The following is an 18659-nucleotide window of genomic DNA, read 5'->3' as shown; positions in this document are numbered from 1 at the left end:
AGGTATCATGGGCCCACCGAGCCATAAATAGTTCACCCTTATGTTGTCAGTCCAGGTCCACCTGAGTCACTTCAATCTTGGCAGCCTGATCCACCTCTTGGTTGTTTTGATGTTCTTCAGTGGCCCAACTCTTGGGTATGTGAGCATCTACATGACATACTTTTACCACTAGCTTCTCTATCCGAACAGCAATATCTTGCCACAGTGTGGCAGCCCAAATGGGTTTACCTCTGCGCTGCCAGTTGCTTTGCTTCCATTGCTGTAACCACCCCCATAGGGCATTTGCCACCATCCATGAGTCAGTACAGAGATAGAGCACTGGCCACTTTTCTCTTTCAGCAATATCTAATGCTAGCTGGATGGTTTTCACCTCTGCAAACTGACTCGATTCACCTTCTCCTTCAGCAGTTTCTGCAACTTGTCGTGTAGGACTCCATACGGCAGCTTTCCACCTCCGATGCTTTCCCACAATGCGACAGGATCCGTCAGTGAACAGGGTATATTGCCTCTCATTTTCTGGTAGTTTATTATACAGCGGGGCTTCTTCAGCACGTGCCACCTCTTCCTCTGGCGACATTCCAAAATCTTTGCCTTCTGGGCAGTCCGTGATCACTTCCAAAATTCCTGGGTGACTGGGGTTTCTTATGTGAGCCCATTGTGTGATCAGTGTAATCCACTTACTCCACGTGGCATCAGTCACGTGATGTGTAGAGACTTTCCCTTTGAACATCTAGCCCAGCACTGGCAGTCGGGGTGTTAAGAGGAGCTGTGTTTCAGTACCAACCACTTCTGAGGCAGCCTGAACTCCTTCATATGCTGCCAATATCTCTTTTTCAGTTGGAGTATAGCGAGCCTTGGATCCTCGATATCCTCAACTCCAAAACCCCAGGGGTCGGCCGCGGGTCTCCCCAGGTGCTTTCTGTCAGAGGCTCCAGGTAGGGCCATTCTCCCCAGCTGCAGTATAGAGCACATTTTTAACATCTTGTCCTGTCCGGACTGGTCCAAGGGTTACTGCGTGAACAATCTCCTGTTTAATTTGTTCAAAGGCTTGTTGTTGCTCAGGGCCCCATTTAAAATCATTTTTCTTTTGGGTCACTTGATAGAGAGGGCTTACAATCAGACTGTAATTTGGAATATGCATTCTCCAAAACCCCACGACACCTAAGAACGCTTGTGTTTCCTTTTTATTAGTTGGTGGAGACATAGTTGCTATTTTGTTAATCACGTCCATTGGGATCTGACGACATCCATCTTGCTATTTTATTCCTAAAAACTGGATCTCTCGTGCAGGTCCCTTGACCTTACTTTCTTTTATGGCAAAACCGGCTTTCAGAAGCATTTGGATTATTTTCTTCCCTTTCTCAAAGACTTCTTCTGCCGTGTTGCCCCATACGATGATGTCATCAATGTATTGCAGGTGTTTCGGAGCTTCACCTTTTTCCAGTGCAGTCTGGATTAGTCCATGGTAAATGGTGGGGTTGTGTTTCTACCCCTGGGGCAATCGATTCCAAGTGTACTGGACACCCCTCCAAGTAAGGGCAAAGTGTGGATGACACTCTGCTGCCAGAGGGATTGAGAAAAACACATTAGCAATGTCAGTTGTAGTATACCACTTGGTTGTCTTTGACTCTAGTTCGTATTGAAGTTCTAGCATATCTGGAATGGCAGCACTCAGTGGTGGCGTAACTTCATTCAGGCCGCGATAGTCAACTGTTAGTCTCCACTCCCCATTAGACTTTCGCACTGGCCATATGGGACTATTAAAGGGTGAGCGAGTTTTGTTGATCACTCCTTGGTTCTCCAGTTGGTGAATCAACTTGTGGATTGGAATCAGAGTCTCGGTTGGTGTGATATTGGCGCCGGTGCACCGTCATGGTAGCAATTGGCACTTGTTGTTCTTCAACCCTCAGCAACCCTACAACTGAAGGGTCTTGAGAGAGACCAGGCAGGGTAGACAGCTATTCCGTGCCCTCCGTCTCCAAGGCAGCTATACCAAAAGCTCATCGATACCCCTTTGGGTCCTTAAAATACCCTCTCCTGAGATAGTCTGTGCCAAGGATACATGGAGCCGCTGGGCGAGTCACAATGGGGTGTTTCTGTCATTCATTCCCAGTTAGGCTTACTTCTGTTTCCAATACAGTTAACTCTTGGGATCCCCCTGTCACACCAGAAATACAGATGGGTTCTGTCCTTTTATAACTTGATGGCATTAGAGTGCACTGTGTGCTGGTGTCTACTAGAGCCTTATACTCCTGTGGGTCTAACGTGCCAGGCCATCGAATCCACACAGTCCAATAGACCCGGTTATCCCTTTCCTCCACCTGGCTGGAGGCAGGGTCCCTCTAATTTTGGTCAGAGTATCCAGTATTCACTTCTCGTAAAATTGGCTCAGAATTCCCTTCAAGAGGGTCAGAAATAAGATCAGCCCTTCTACTCCGTTTGGAAACTGGAGCGGCATTTTTCCTGGTAGAATCCCCTTTTGTGGTGTTTTTTCCTCACAGCTTACGTACCTGTGCATTTAGGACCGAGGTAGGTTTTCCATCCCATTTCCTCATGTCCTCTCCATGATCACATAAGTAAAACCACAGGGCACCTCGCGGTGTGTACCTTCTATATTCTCTCTCTTGGGCAGAGGAGCGCTCACTCCTAATAGCTGAGACATTGGTCCTTACAGGTGGGCAATAGGACATCTTCTCTTTGAATTGCTGGAAATCTTCGGACAGCTTCTCCATAGCCGAAATGCAGGCTTGTAGGGAGGAGGAGAGATTTTCTTTGTATTGATGGAGTTGGCGAGTCACTTCATCCACTGTCGGTGCCTCTTCATCTTTCCAGGTCATTATTGCCAGTGAGTTGGCATAGGATGATGGTGCACTCCGTACAAACTTCCACCACATGGGTCGTGTGCACTGGACTTCGTCTGGATTTTTGGGTAATTGTGGGTTGTCCGGGTCATGATGAATTGTTTCTAGCACAGCTAATTCCCTCAGATATTGGATACCTCTTTCTATGGTTGTCTACTTGCTTGATTGACATATAACATCTTCTTTAAAGGGGTACCTTTCCTTCACACTTGACAGGAGTCGCCTCCAGAGGCTGATGGCTTGTGTCCCTTTTCCAATTGCTTCGTCAATGCCACCTTCCCTGGCAAGCGATCCCAGCTGCTTGGCTTCCCTACTTTCTAATTCCAAGCTATTAGCCCCGTTGTCCCAGCATCGGAGGAGCCAGGTGATAATATGTTCACCTATACGGCGGCCAAAATCTTTTCGCATATCCTGCAGCTCACTCAAGGATAGGGACCGGGTTATTACCTCTGGTTCTGCCTCTTCCTCCTGTTCCCGTGATGACCCTGGTTTGCCTTCATCCTTCGCTAAGCGAACTGATTTTTTTGTATAGTTCTTTTTATGTACGGGGGCAACTGATACTGGTGAAGGTTGGTCCGTTGGTTCAGTTGCAGTACCGCTCGCCGGGTCTTAGATAATCGCAGTGTCTGTTGCCAAGGTTTGGGTAGCTGCTGTGCTCGTTGCTGGGGCTGGAGGGACCTCAGTGCCCGTTGCCGCGGTTTGGGTAGTTGCCGTGCTCATTGCCGAGGCTGGAGGGGCTGCAGTGCCTGTCGCTGAGGTTTGGGTAGCCACAGTGCTCGTCGCCAGGGCTGGAGGGGCCGCAGTGCCCGTTGCCGAGGTTTGAGTGACCGCAGTGCTCATCGTTTTGTTGTTAGGTCCAGAGACCTTCTCTTCCCCTTGAGGGTACTGAGTGGTGTCAAACAGGGCTCGATAGGCATGGGCCAGGCCCCAGCACGTTGCAGTGATTTGTATCTCTCTGGAGCTGCCGGGGTGACAGCATACCTTTTTTAAATATTTTACTAGTTCTTCTGGATTCTGCACGTGTTCAGGGGTGAATTTCCAAAACATTGGAGGTGCCCACTTTTCTAGGTACTTGCCTATACTACCCCACACACCCTGCCACTCATAATTATCCAGCCTTGGGGCAGATCTCTGGGTGATTTTCTTAAATAGTTGTTTAACCTTAAACAAGAGTTGAACCACATTCAGAAGCATGCTAATTCCTAGCAGTAGGGCTAGGACTGTGCTGGTCCCAACATCCCAAGAGTATTCAAATTTTTCAAAATTCTCAAACACCATTGTAACTGGACTGAAGGAGAAAGGAGAGGGGAAGAAAGGTACCCCACCCATAGACTGGTTTTCCAAGGAGGAAAGGTAAATGGTATAATTATTAATAGTTTCCCACACATGGCTCCCGGAGTACAAAGGTGACAATGTTGAGTGCAAGTACCGGATTAATCCCACAGCCGGCGACTTTATCATACCATAAACCAGTGTTATACAATACATCAAAGCAAAACCTTAATCCACCTCCCACGGATGATAAGCAGCAGAAGAGGGACTACATACAGCAAGCGAGGTGATACATAACAGAACTTTAAAAACCAGAGCAACAACTCTAAGAACACATAAATCAACATAATGACCAGCGACTATTAGACTAATATAATGAATGCTTATAACAAATTTGTTTTAACAAGCTCTGGTCAGGTTTGTCGTTATCTCAACCCTTCGGGCCCCACGTTGGGCGCCAAAAAGGACTGTCGTGGTTTAACCCCAGTCAGCAACTAAACACCACATAGCCGCTCACTCACTCCCCCCCACCCAGTGGGATGGGGGAGAAAATCGGGAAAAGAAGCAAAACCCGTGGGTTGAGATAAGAACGGTTTAATAGAACAGAAAAGAAGAAACTAATAATGATAATGATAACACTAATAAAATGACAACAGTAATAATAAAAGGATTGGAATGTATAAATGATGCGCAGTGCAATTGCTCACCACCTGCCAACCAACACTCAGCTAGTCCCCCGAGCCGCGATTCTCCGCCCCCACTTCCCAGTTCCTATACTAGATGGGATGTCACATGGTATGGAATACACCGTTGGCCAGTTTGGGTCAGGTGCCCTGGCTGTGTCCTGTGTCAACTTCTTGTGCCCCTCCAGCTTTCTCGCTGGCTGGGCACGAGAAGCTGAAAAATCCTTGACTTTAGTCTAAACACTACTGAGCAACAACTGAAAACATTAGTGTTATCAACATTCTTCGCATACTGAACTCAAAACATAGCACTGTACCAGCTACTAGGAAGACAGTTAACTCTATCCCAGCTGAAACCAGGGCAGAGGTCCATGCAGTTGTTTGGTGACCGCCTGTGGCTGGCTCACCCATCTCCAGTAGGACCCTGCCGCCCTTAACTACCAGAGAGTCCCTGCAGTAATTACAATGTATTGAGGCAGCAGAAACTCCTAAACCTGGAGACCAAGAATGTGGTAAGATTTGATGACTCATAACAGCAGTTCCCCAAGTGATAGGAATCTTCCTGCTTTGGATTCTAAGCTGGTCTTTTGAGGTGGCCAAATTTGGGAAGCAGTCTCACACGTTCCCTAAAGCATCTAGTCCTGGTCTGTTCTGGATATAAGACACTGAAGTAATGGGCTTTGAGTCTCATCCAGACTAGCAATTCCTGCATTCCTATTAATTAGCTCTATAACTTGCTCTCAAATGAGGGGTGCTCTGTCTGAGGAGAGCTGAGGCTGCATAATGACTTTTACCTGCAGAATTAATTCAGCCCAGGCCCATTATATCTTTAAAAGGGATTAAACATCTTGTGGATGGTCTGACTGACTGGTGGCTCATTTGGAAGATGTAGAGAGACTGCAGGAAGGGTAGGTACGTTAGTAACACCATCATATTTCAGTCTCCAGAGTCCTTCTCCCTGCTCTCAGCCCACAGCACAACCTCCCCTGATTGTGCAATACACCCAAGAACTTAAGGACAACAACTCAATCAGATCTGGTTTCAGCTCCCACAGCAATGGTGAGATCATGGATAAAAATGGGTTGTGAATGAGGTTTGGTTTGCCATAACTTACACAGGAGGTTTTCTCTGGTGTCTTCAGAGTGATTCCATGGTGTGGTCACTTGGCTAAAACTAAGGTTTGAGCCCTTTCTTTGCCATTAATTTTAGTGACATTACATAAGTCATCCTCACTTCATACCCCAGAATTGTTACAGTAGAATCTTAGAGTAAATTCTCATTATCATTCAAACACCTTTTCTGAGCACTGCACTGTTTTTTTAGAGACTGGATTTAAAATGATCAGTGGTTCTCTTAGGTTTTGTGTCATTCCTTTCCCGGACACTCAGTAATAGCTGTTTACTATAGTTGTTCCGTATGGACACACGTCATCACTTAACTGCTGTCTGTCTTGACTGTGAGCTGCTGTATTAAGTTCTGTCTCTGCTCTCTTTCTTTTGCATGGCAAACACTGTATAAAAATAAATGGCACTGTGCAGCATTGTTCCTAGATGGAGAAATGAATCTGCCTGTGTTTGCACATAAAAATATTATTAAAAATGTGTGTCCTAACCCAATCGCTGCCACTTTCAATCACCTGTGATGTAATGAAACACCCAAGCTCACTACTAAAAACTGAGCCCAGTAATGGCAAAATAATCGGGAGATTAAATAGTTCTGCTTTGCATATGATACTGTTTCCTTCTCAGTAGCCTTAATTCAGGAAAGCACTTAAGCCCATGATGAATTAAGCATCTGTTTCAATATTGTGTTGAACAGGGAAGTTTCCCTGAATCAGTGTCTGTATGATATCTTTTTCCTGAGGTGAAAGATGAGGGATAAAAATGCCTGTGCAAGGTTAGTGTTTAGGAACAAAAGCCCCTCTATATATTGATTAACTGGGATTATTATTAAAAATCAGTTACAATTAATTCATTACAGAATCAAAATTAGGAATTGGCCTTAATAAATCATCCAATCCATCTGTCTGGCCTAAGGCAGGATCAGGTCTATCATTAACAGTATTTTGTATCATAGTCCCATGTCTTGATTTGGGATCAAGTACAATCTTGAAGTCAAAAAGGAGCTTTAAAGAGAAAATACCTTCAAAACAGTAGATTTCTGTGGACTCAGGACACCAATGGAGATGTTGATGTCATTGAGAGTTTCTGGTAGGATATAGGAAAGAGTTCCCAGAGCACAAATGCTAATTATTGCTTTTTCAGCTTTTCCTTGCTACTTTCTTTTTAATTCCAGTCTTAAGTATTGATATTTGAAGGCCTTTCCTTCTTTCTTCCTTAGATGTTAATCCCAGGCACAAGTGTCTCTGATGCTGATTGTTTGTAAGTATAATCCTGAAACTCTTGAATCCACAGCTGCCGGATTTCTGGTTCCATTGGTCCATATGCTCACAAGAGGGAAGTGCTAAATGAGCCCTTCTCAGGCATTTTTTGTTAATGGTTCACAGTTGTGTTCCCAGCACTGCTCACATAGGTTCCAAAGAAGGACTGTAGCCTGCCTGGCTGTACATATCCTGCCATACATCTTCCTGGACAGAGAGCGTGCAGAAATTGCCGGTCGAAGATCGGAGACCCACACTGCAAGGCACCGTACAACATCTCACAAAAAAGAATTCCTTCCTAAAGAGATACGAGCACGCACAAATAGTCATACATGCATATTCGAGGGATACATTTACATATGATCACTGCACACATGTACATCTGACATATAATAAGACTGATTTTTTTCCTTTTTTTCTTTTTTTTTTTTTTTAGGGAAGTGGATCTGTTCTTGCTGAGCTTTAATTTGAAAAACTGGTTGGAACTTGTTAAGTCAATAATTATTCTTGTGAATGTAGGTCAAACTATTTTCTATTTTTTCCTCTCACTCTTGGGACTTGGAAGAGGATTTCAATACTCCAGTACTCCAAGGATAGAAGCACCATGCTTTCCATTAGTAAGAGACAATTCTCAATAACAAAGCATAAAGACTTGAGGGATTCAAGATAAATATACTCCTATATGCTTAAGTAGGTTTTCCTATAGAGCAACTTCCCTTGAAGCAGGAAATTTGCAGAAATAAAACTGTCTTTTCAATACACTGCAGTTTTCAAAACAGTCTAAGATTTTCAAAAAAATTAACTGAAAAATGGAGTGTTATGATAAGTGAGTTCAGTATAAGTGCATTCTGTTCTGTTGAGAGCTTTTCTCCACAGCAGATAGCTGCCCATTTACATGCACTCAACAGGCGGTAAATCCCTGGCACTTTCCCTAAGCAGGTAATTTACAGGATCTCAATGTTAGTAACCTAGTTATCAACAGCCCCTCTATGATCAATGGAAAGATGGGCATCTCCAGAGGAACATTTTATTTCAAAAGCTCAACGGTCCACATCAAACTAATTGCCCCATGGGGGATAAAATTGATAAGGCACACAGCCGTGCAAGCAAGCTTCATTGTAGCTCCAGGCCACCCTCTGCTCCCCGGCCTAAATGACTGGTTATTCATCTACAGCTGTTGATACAAGTGTCCAGGAAATAATTCACCCAGCTCTGATAACATAATGGAGTGCATTTGAATCCCACTGATTTTATTCTAAGTGTATGCTGAACATATTATTCAACCATATTTTACCATCATAGTTGGGATATCAGAGGGCCTACAGCTTTCCACCTTCTGCAGACCTCCAGAAATAGATCTCACCTTATCTTTTTAAGGCATTTGCCTTATTAGAGAAAAAAAGCAACACCACCTTCGGCAGTTTCCTTCATCAGTAACTCCAAGAAATACTTCTGCACAGCAGGAATAATCGGCTGTATCAGAAGACTGTATTTATTCACCCACCTCACCAGACTGAGAACCCTCTGGCATGAGTCACAATTGTTTATGCTCCGTTCTGGGGTTTGGGGGCTTTTCTTTTTTTTGCCCTTAATGCAGCGGAAAGCTTAAAGACTGGAAACTGCTGGAGAAATACGACTTTATCCACCATAATTTTATTACTGTGAACTGTTTTTGTAAGATATAATTCCAGGATGTGGACCACTGCTATTTAAACACCGCAGGCCTATTTCTTATTTATATCAAAGCCCTTTACCTCACTCCAGCAGTGTAAAAGTTGCCTCCGAGTGTGTGTAAATTCTATTTATAGCCACCAAAAGCCTCTTAATAGTCATCTTCTGCTTTAAAGAGGCCTTGCAGTAATTCAGAAATTTTGCAGCTGCTGTCTTTATCTGGCCTGTTATGCTTGCTTTGAGTTACTGATTCTGAAGGGCATAAGCAACCTATGAAAATAAGACGTAGGACAGACTTAATTCCACAGAGGGTACAAGTCTGTTACGGCACCAGCTAAGAAACACTGGCTTCAGCAGTGGAGATCATGTGTTTGATCATCAGTGTCAAACAAGGTGGCAGCCACCACAGAGGTGTCACCAAAATGGTGGCCAGACATTGTCAACATCCATAGCACAAGCAAGATTGTCACGTTCCTCATTTTCCCTCCCACTTAAAATTCTTGGGGCAAGGCTACTAGGTGCCTAATCTGCCTGGGGACTATGACAATCACAGCAGCTCCTGCTCCTGGTGCTGGAAGTCCAGGTTGCGTGTGCCACACAGTTGCCAATGTGTGTAACCAGATTGCCTCATGGTTCATTGCCTCAGCTAAACGACCATTAAAGACCGGATATACAGAACTGCAAGGGGCCCCGTCTCCTCAACGCTCTGAGACAAACAGGCTGTCAACAGTTCTCACCATAACTGTCATGATTTCTTACCTTGGGGGGCCACATTTTTTCCATCCCTCCAGTCTTGCTAAGTGGAAAGAGAAGGTCATGCATGTGCTGGAAGAGGATCCTGATAGAAAAACCACTGTAAGACTTTCAGATATGCTGTTTTGTTTTTCTCAAGAAAAATTAGGACAGTGTGAAAATGATTTATGGGCCACAGCTATAAGGCTGTCTTCCCATCTCCAAAAAAGGCCCATGACAATGCAGTGTGAGGGATGGTGACTGCATGGGACGCCCAGCCCAAGAGGGGAGTGCAAAGCAAATTAACTACAACTCCCTTGAGGCACCGCAGCAGAATTTAAAAACTGAAATATTTGGGGTTTGCCTCATTTGACAGAAGGCTCAACTTTTTCTTTGGAAAAATCAACTGAAAATACACATTTTGTCATTGTTTTCATCAAAAGCATTTGTGGAAAATCTTCAATTCATATCTCCCCCCTCCCTGGCTTTGTTGACCGCTGAACCAGTCACAAGATGAAGCTAGTTTCCATTCACTGCTGATCTAAGCACTGCAAGGCTGAAAATCCAATTTCGTACCTTGCTGTTCTCCCCTATTCTGCCTGGGTCTCTGCTTTGAAATGCCTTTTGAAAAGCTAGAAGGGCATCATCTGATGCTGAGCAGCAGATCCCTGTATACTGCTCCTTGCCAGCAGACAAGGGCTCCTTGCTCCAGACTTGCTGTGGGACCAGAGGAGATGGTTGCTGCTGAAACTGACTTGCTTTACAGCTTTAAATGCAACAGACTTCAGAGAGCAGGGCAAGGCTGGTAGAGGAGGCAGGCTGATTCTGTGTGTGACAGGGGGCTGGTTAATGAAATATCTTTAAGGATTCGCAAATGAGCCACTGGTTTTGTGATTAAAATTTGGTTTTCCTCAAAACATGCAGTGGGTAAAACTTAAGGACACCCTACAACTCCCCCTTGCCTGCAGACACAGCAGCCCCAGTGGTGCTGATCTGCAGAGCAGGGCACCCTTTACACCCTGAAATGTGCTCCTGTGGGCAGGTTTGCTGTGCGCTGTGATAGCTTCTCTCGGTGCCTGTTTTCCAAATCAGTTCAGCTGCAGGCTGATGCATGGCCCTCTGTTGTGATGGGTTTATTGTTTGTTTTTCAAACCTCTTTTCCCAGACTGTTGTGTACCCATAATACCCCAGGCATTTCCCAGGTGTCTCTCCGTTATTTCTTCAGAAAGGCAGAAGAGGGAGGGAGAAGGGGGTTTGCCTGTCTTTGAGCCGGGGAGGGGGAAAGAACCAAAAAAAGCCACTTTGGCTCAGCTGCTCAGCTGGGTGGGTGCACGGGTGCCTGCACGCACCCGGGGTTCCTCGTGTTGCTTCTCCTTATTTGGCTGGGAGCTGGAGCGTGCTGGGGATTGGCTGTGGAGAGGGAGCAGGCAGCGGAGATGGAGAAGGAGAAGCAGGCGGAGAGGGTGAAGGAAGGCGAGCTCGCTGCCTGCAGAGTGACAGCTGACAAGCAAAGCAAAACAACACTCACGCTCATCGGCATTTGTTAAGCAAATCACAGCTATTTTTATAGGAGACACTTTGCCTACATCTTAACTAAGAATCCAGGGCCTGATCTGATCTCCCTGAAGTGTAATGAGAAATACCACTTCTCAACCCCCCTTCCCCCCATCTTGCATGTGTTTTCAAGGCACAGTTGTGCAGAGTCGTGCATAAGCAAGATTTCTTGGCCATTAGCAGGCTTCAAAATTGTTCTTTTCTCTGCTGCTCTGCCAGGGTGCTCTTTATTCTTATAATGATACAATTTTTGTCTCCAGAGCCGACATAATTGACACACTGGACAATACAGCCAGCCCTTTCTGGGAATGGCAGACTTGTTGCTCTTCTGTTGGCCAAGCATGCCCTCTTTGTGCAGTGTTACTCCCGCATGGATAGACCCACAAAAATGGTGTGCGACGCACAAAGCAATGTCTGTGTTCTCTTTGGCTTTGAAGCTCCATTAGGGTTCATTGCAACATGCCAGTGTCTTTGGAAATGCCATCAAAGGCAGGGGACCATCTAAGGGGCTGGCAGGGAGGGAGCAGAGAAACAGAGGTGGAAAAAACAAGCAAGGGGTAAGGAGAGGTGATCAGATGCAAGAACGAGGACAGGAAGGGGAGCTGAGGCTCATACTGGAGATACATGGTGAGATTATCTTGGAAGTAAAGACCAGAATTAATGTCCACAAACAGATACTTTGGGAAACTAAGCAATTATAGGGCAAGAGGAGGGAAAGCAGAGGTTTGAGGAATGGGATTCAGAAAAAAAAAAGAGTAGTCAGACGTGAAGATTAGAAACTGGAGAAAAGTGGTTGCAACAATATTCCACTTTGCCAACAACCTTCATTTTTGGTGTTTTTCTTAAATTGTCATGCTCCTGGAGTCATGCAACTAAATGAGATTCCCGAAAAGCTAGAGACATCAGCAGGCAAAAAGAATTCTGTATTGACTCTTTAAAGCTCTTCCTTTAAGCCTATGTCTTCATCTCAGAGGGTTTGTAATTTCTATTGCTTCACTAGTCCAGCAGAGACAGTCGTCAGTTATTTTTCAGGTTACTGCTTCTGCTTTTCTAAGTTCTGCACAAGACTCAACACAGAGCCTTGGAAAACGAGCAAGCTGTTTCTTCGGGTCTTTCCAGACTATTTGGATGCAGGAAGCACAGGGAAATGTGTCCAGCCTGTTTTTCAGACTTCTGAAATATCTTGGAACAATTTTTGAATTTCTGAGGGCTTAACCAAATGAGTCCCGAACACAACACTTTTTAAGGTTTTCCTATCACAAAGCATCAGGCAGCTTTTTTGTGCAGCTGGCAACTGAATGGCAACAGACCTGTTGCAGACACATTTGTTCTGCGGTTAGTTTTGGCCCACAGATAGTGTGTATTGCAAAAGGGTCTGGCAGTTTGTGTTGTGGAGCGTGGTTTCTGCCGCCACCCCAGGTGCCAAAATTGCTGCTGGTGTCTCGCCGCTCAGGCTGACCAGGTGTATCAGCTACATGAGAAGCGAGGAGAGGCCATGGTGTGACACTGAGAGTAGTGAATAGATCTACGTATGCGTATATGTATGTATCTGTCTGTCTATCTATCAAATATTTTTGCAATATTTGGACTTCTCTGGGGAGAAAAATTCCCTGTGGAGACCTCCTTTTTCATCAGACTCTGCATGATCACAACAGACAGCTCAGACTGAGCGTGGCTGAGATAAAAAAAAATGGGAACAAGTTTATACAGCTGGTTATTTATCGTGACATGGCCTTGTTGCCTAAGCAGAACATGTAGGTTTATAAATCAGGACTTTTCCTTTGGGGTAGATTGGTGTGATTTGTAAATCTTTAATAGGAACTGTAAATCTGCAGCAGGGTTAATAAAACTAGGCTCAGATTTATAAACTGAGAGTAGGGTTTGCAAATTCATCAGTGGGGGTGGAAATCCTATAGGCCAACTCCTACAGCTGTTGAATGTTTTTATTCTCCATCTGATTTTAAAGAGAGTGATTTTTTGAAACCAGTCTGTAAGGCTTGGCATATGCAGGTGAGGTTATTGAAATATGAACCAAGAAATAGGACATTTCTTAGCCTTTAAAAGCAAGCCTAGAAATTGTGGAAACCATGGAAGAGTTTAATGCATTTTTGTGTATTATAGATCTATTTTTCCAAACTGTTCTTCCTATCTCTGCTTGGATCACTGTTATTGTAAAAATAGCCTGTACACTTTCTTTCTGCAAACTACCAGTTACTGTTGAAGAGGTCACAGAGAACAAACCTTGTCCTTCGTTACCAACAGATGGAGTGATTTTATTGACACCAGTAAAGGGAAATAGAAATATTCTCCCACAGAATTGTGCTAAGGCACAAAGTTCAGATTCAAGCCCAGGTTATTAAATCTGATACTGGAATTGGTGAGTGAAAATATCTGGCAAATAGAGGCAGAGCACTCGGCTCACAGCCATACGGTGTGTGACACCTGGGTGTGAGTTGTGCTCTCGAGTTTGTGGTGCCTCTGGCCTCCTGTCCTGCCCCTCCGGCGTTGCTGCCCTCTCTGCTACCAGCCAGCCTCGCCAGGACATGTCTGAGCGTTATTTAAACACTCTGTGAGCCTGAAGAGGGGTCTTTTTGGTAGCATTAGATACCTCTGTGACTCTGATCTGGTGAGAGCAGACACTGAGGTAGGTCATAGTGGTAAAAGAAAGAAAAAATTGCCTTGATTCTCATTCTGCTGGGTGCAGTATGTTATTGCATATTTTAAGGAAACCTGTAGGAGGGAACTGTAATTCTAAGCTGTAAGGTGTCCAGGGCTTGAGCTTGCGGTGTAAAAGATGAAGCCAGTGGTACTGTAGGATCTGATGACTCTCTGGTAGCATATGTGAAATAAACAGGCTGCAGAGAGTTAATGCATGAGTGGACAGGCGTGCCTAGTGCCCAGTCCCGATGGGCCGGTGCTGCTGCAGTAGGTGCTGGATAAAACTGTAGCCCCATCTTCTCTGCTAAGGAGTGAGTGAGGGCCTGGGTGAAAGGCAGCTGGTGTGGTGCAGACTGGACCTCACCACGGCAGAGAACTCTGGTTTTGTGGCCGGCCTTCCCTCAACTACAGCGAGTCCTAAATTTATCCAGGTTAAGACCTCTCCCTCCTTACTCCTCATTAGAGGAGGCTTTGACAGTAACCTGGAAGCAACAGAAACTTGCTCCCTTCTTCCAGCCTAAGCCAGCTTTCAGTTAATGGCAAAGGTTTAGGTAGGAAATACTCAGAGTCCCAGCTGAGCTGTTAGCTGCTGTCTGCTCTCTGGTAACCTCCCTTGTCATCCGCCTCTCTTCTCCCCATCCCCAAAACATGGTCCTTCTTAGAAACTTCAGGGACTTCCTGAATCCTGTCTGAAAGGCTGCGCAGGTTAGCTTGGGCGTACCAGGTACCGCAGCATTGCCAGCTGTTGTTTGTGACCTTTCAGCTGTTCTGCAGGTTTTCAGCATGAAACAGAGCTTGTGCTGGCTTTTTTAAAGGCTTCAACTCAGACTAGCACTGCAATAGGCTTTCTGAAATATGAGGAGAGTCACTGGGGAGACCAGCATCTTGTTGGTGCTACCTGGGTTGCAAGAGGTCACACATGATTCTCAAGTGGTTCAGTACTTTTAAAATTGAAACTAAATGCCTTTCCCACCTTAACCACTGCTTTAATAAAACTATAAGGAGGTGACTTGCTTAAGTTTGCTGGCAATGCTGTTGCAGTATTAACAGAGGATGTTGATCACTGCCCTTACCTTGTGTAAACAGTGACACACACTGGTTTGTACTGCTACCATCCATCTCACCGGGTCAGGAGCATAGCCCTTCCATTGCAAAAGAGTTTTTGTGGAGCAATCCAGTTTATCAGCATGAAAAAGTGCTTGACATTAGTCCCGGAATCATCACTTGATTCTAGTTATGCAAAACCCATTAAGAAAGACTTCTCTTTTTTTTTCCTTAATTTTCCTTTAATTTAAAAAATTCTTTTAATCACATCCTTAAAATCAATCAAAATAAACAGAGCTGCAGCAGACTGGAACAATGGCCCAGAGTCTGTACATATGGAAGGTTTAATTTACATAAAAATCAGTGCAGATCTTTTTCCAAAAGCAACAAGCCATTCCATTCCCCCCCTCCCAAATCATCTTTTTAAGAAGAGGAAAGGGGAACCTGAAATACAAGTCAAAGAGGAAAAGAATTGATAGATCAAGCAACAATAAAATCAGTATCATGTTTGTAAATATTCTTTTGAGCAGTTGCAGCAAAAAATAGCACCTTCAAAGCCCCTTTGTAGAATATATGTGGAAACCAAGGCTTTCCAAGGAGTTTAAATGAGTTAGAAGCATGACATGATGTTTTGCTTATGGGCAAGAATCCTCTCCTTCAACTTTAACTGTTTGGGCTTGTGTACAGTTAATAGAAAGAAATCAATACCTCTAGAAGGTGACTTATTCATCCCAAGATAAGCACCTAAATTAGTTTAGATCTGCTGGAGATACCATTCCTGTGGAAGGAAGCTAAATGACTAAAGGTAGGCAAAAAGAATCCCTTCCTGACTGACCTGACTTTCAATGGTGTTTGTACTCCTAAACCATTTAGGCATTCTTGGAGAAGGGAGGGACCCAAGCCCTTACATTCCCTTCTAGCTTTTCTGAAAACTCTTGTTTTGCTCTGAGCCGTGACTTGTTAGGGGATAAACCTCATGTGGCTCGCTAGGCATGAGTATTCATGAGGCTCAGGGTCAGATCTCCATTCACTCACTGTCTTGGTTTGAAAATGATTCGATTCCTTCGATTATTGGATGCAGAAAAGTGAAAGAGGAGAATGTTCCTTTCTCACACAGCAAAGCATATATAAAGGTTAATTTCAGGGAAGTCTGATTAAATGGATTTTGGACGATTCTTGCATATCTATGCTTCCTTGTGCTTTGAAGTTCTGATCAGTTGCTCCTGGAGCTGGTCTTTGCTGGGTGATGAATCAAAGCTAAGTGTAGAGGATCTTTGGATTTCCAAGTAAAATGGCAGATGGAACATTGGGGTCAGTGAGCTCAACCACCCTGCACAGCAGGGATTTGCAAGCAGGTGGGCAGCGCTGCTACAGCCTATCAAGCTTCTCGGCATGGATTGCAAGTGTGGTAGCATCCTGCAGATGTCTCCTGTATACAACTGCCTGATCCCAGCATCAGTCCTTGCCAGTTGTGTGGATCAGGTCCTCATGCACGTATTCCTACAAGTTTCATAGTTGATATAAGTTAATGCAGCTCTGTGGAAGTTGGTGCAACTGAGGGCCATTTGTGGCTGTTAATTATCTGGCCTAGCAGACAAGCTGCTTCTTACAGGCTGTAGCTTTTCGTGTTTTGATGAGGAGTGGGTTGGCAGATCAACATGTCCCTAATCTGCCTGCACTGCTGTACTTAAAGACCAAACAAACCTTCCAGCAAATAACTAAAACTCTTGAGTCCCTGAGATCCTTTGCTTTTGCCAGAAGGCCAGGAATTGGCCTGGGTTATTGGATGGGCTGGGCTGTGACACAATACTTCAGCATCACACCCACCCTGTTGCAGCATGGAGAACAAATCTACAGGCTCTGCTAGTGGAGCCAGATTCAGTCAAATGCTGAAGCATATGCTCAGAGCTATCGTATCAGTGAAGGAGGAAAGAGCCTGGGAGCTTTATGGAGCAGGAGCACCCTGAACTTAACTGATCCATGCACAGACCCCAGGGTGCTTGGAGCGGCCTCTCAGCCTGCAGCTGGCTTTTCGGCTCCTCCTGCACTCCACTTGGTTTCTTTAACAGAAAAGAGATGTAATGATGGCAGGAACAGCATTCCTCCCTTCCCTCTCCCATCCTTCCTTCAACCAGTACATGCACTCCTTCAACAAGCTCAGCAGTCTCCTAGAGCACACTTCTCTGGGGTGTTGCCTGCTTGTTTTTTAGACTCATGTAATAGTCTCTAAACCCTCTCTTTTCTCACCCAGTCACCCCCAGCTTTGCTCCATTTACATCAGTCATTTTTTGGTTCTTCCCAGCGCCTTTTGTTCACTATGGGTTCTTGCAGCTCAGATACAAATATCTCCTGGTCCTCTGGAAACCACTCATTATTTATTCTGAGGGGAGGGTAGGGGGCCCTAGGCTTCTTCCCAGCTTTGCCAATTGAAATGCAGTGCCAGTTTGGTGGGTAGGGAGGGGCAGGTGGGTTGGATGGATAATGTCTTCTGCTCTCAGGGCCCAGCTGTACAGGTGAGGTGAAATTCCCAGAAATACGTAGCCTTCCAAGTTTTCTAGGAGTATGTGGCTGAAACAATCCGACAGGGCCCTGGGGGAGAGGGGGAGAAAGGCTGACGCCTTGTTTACTGCCTGCTTGGTATTGGCACACTCCTCCCTGCAGGGCTGGATGGTGTGTAAGCAGGCAGCAGGGAGCTTGTGATGCAAATCCCTGTGAGCAGAGCTCTGCTCAGAGTCTCTAATTAGGGGCTGTGGTCCCCTGTCCTTCGGTGAATCTCTGCCACTTATAAATTGGGAGAAAGATTTCTTTAAGGGGGCTTTCTGTCATTTTTTTGGAGGGTCAGGGGAGCTGTGAACTGTTTCCCTACAATGGAGTCAAGGAAAGTTGTTTCCTATTGAAAAAGCAGGTAAGCAGGTACAAGCTTTTAAATTTTAAATTTAAAAATATTCCACAGCCGGATCAAGGGCAGGTTCCTTAGTACATTACAGCTGTGCAGAAAGAAGGATTTGGGGAGGGGGATTTAGCAAGTCTTAAATACTGCTCAAAGTTTTAACACCTGAGAAACAAGTATGTGGCAGGGGTGCTTCAGGAAACAGCTTCCACTCTGTACTGTGCTCTGTGCTAAGTGAAACCCTCAGGCACAAAGCCAAAATGAAGTTGTTACTCAACTAAAGAATTCCCCACTCTTCCTCTAGACACTGAACTCTTTAACACTGGACACAGTGACAGCATTGATGCAAGGGATGTCCAGCTTTTGTCATCTAGGTGCACTCTGAACTGGCAGGTAGTGAAGATCCTGTGGCTCTGTCCCAACCAGTGTATCTGGTGCTCCAGCTGTTTCTCTAAACTAGCCCCATGTGTCTCTAAACTGCGCTGGGCCTGGGAGCTGCCTAACCCAGCAGTGTGTTGGGCTGCAGAGCAGTATGTGTGACCACCCTGCCTTCGGGACCTGGTGATCTCTCTGCACAGCATAACCTTGCTCTCTGTCTGCTTGTCTGATGCCAGACAGGTATCTCAGTGATGAGACCAGGGTAAGGTCTTGTGTGTATGTATGTGTGTAGGGGTCGTAAGTGGTGTTCAATGAAACCTGACCTTGACAAGCATCTTGCAGTTAACACGCAGTGAGAGCCACTGGTTAATCACACAGTTCCTGCTCTCCCATCACCCTTCTGAGCAGAGAGAGACTGGAGCAGCTTTGGAAACTGGGAGCTGCTGAACTGCAAATGCAAACTGAGATAGAAATGATGGAGAGTGTGAAGGAGTGGAGCAAACAGGCAGTGGTCTTCCTTTTCATTGAAGCCCCTG

Source organism: Harpia harpyja, chromosome 9, assembly GCF_026419915.1.
Source record: "Harpia harpyja isolate bHarHar1 chromosome 9, bHarHar1 primary haplotype, whole genome shotgun sequence".
Classification (NCBI taxonomy): domain Eukaryota; kingdom Metazoa; phylum Chordata; class Aves; order Accipitriformes; family Accipitridae; genus Harpia; species Harpia harpyja.
Note: the sequence above shows the minus strand (reverse complement) of the source record.